The sequence below is a fragment of the Phalaenopsis equestris genome, unplaced genomic scaffold (genome assembly GCF_001263595.1).
Source record: "Phalaenopsis equestris unplaced genomic scaffold, ASM126359v1 Scaffold000082, whole genome shotgun sequence".
Classification (NCBI taxonomy): Eukaryota; Viridiplantae; Streptophyta; class Magnoliopsida; order Asparagales; family Orchidaceae; genus Phalaenopsis; species Phalaenopsis equestris.
Window position 1 is genome coordinate 227,223 of NW_018164524.1, and position 1,050 is coordinate 228,272.

The following is a 1,050-nucleotide window of genomic DNA, read 5'->3' on the forward strand; positions in this document are numbered from 1 at the left end:
CAATAAGTAAATACCACTTATCTCTAATTCCTCCCCAAGCAAACTCCTCAAAGTTCCTCTGAATCTCTTCCTTTCTTTACAGTACACAGAATTCTTCTTCAAAATGATAAGGAGGAAGAATCTCTCACTTTCCCTCCATGCTTACAATCCCTTGAAGAATTCCTTACAATCTAACCCTAAATTAAAGTCTCTACACTCTACACACTCTACAATTTTTGGTCAAAAGTTTCTCTTAAAGTTGTAGAAGAGTTTTCCCAAGATTTGCCTAAGCATCCCCTAAAAAATCGTCCACATTCAATGCACCTGTTGAGATAATCGCCGATCTCGCCATTGGTGGCCTCAAGGGCGCTGTTGGCGGCCTTTTGGAATATTTGATTATGAACTCTCGGGAAAACCCCGCCGTCGGCGCCGTTGGGCTCGCCGTCAGCGCCCTAGTTCAAATCTTCATATTTTGGTCCTTTTCACTCCAAATTTGCTCCTTTTTGCATCTGTTTGCTCCAATGACCATAATTCAACATACCTACAATAATATCATCAAAATTAGTGTAAAATAGGTATGAAAATCTCAACATATTTTTCTTTTGTCAAAATTCCCCAAACTTAACTATTATTTGTCCTCAAGTAATTTTAGTACTACATAAAAGTTATGATCTATTGTAGTAAAGTTTTAATTCAGAAATACTATAAGTTTGATTTAAGCAAATACCACAGTGAGATTTTTAGAAAAAAATCAAGTAATTAAATTAACTCTGTAGGTATAAGATTATCTAGTCATCAAGTTCAAGAGTTCTAGTTTTCTATTCATTTCAAGAATGACTATATGTTGTAATATTAAGTCACTTGATAGAAACTTCATGAGAACACTACTAGTAAAAGATGTTAATCCATAAATATAATTTCAGGAATGTATTTAGGTTTTCCCTTTAGGTAGGCCCAAGTGAAGCCAATTTTTTATTAGGCATCTCCTCAAGCTTCTCCTCACTTTTATACTTTTTTCTTTTTTTTTTTCTTTTGAATGGCTTCAAATCCATATATTTTTCTTTTTTTTTC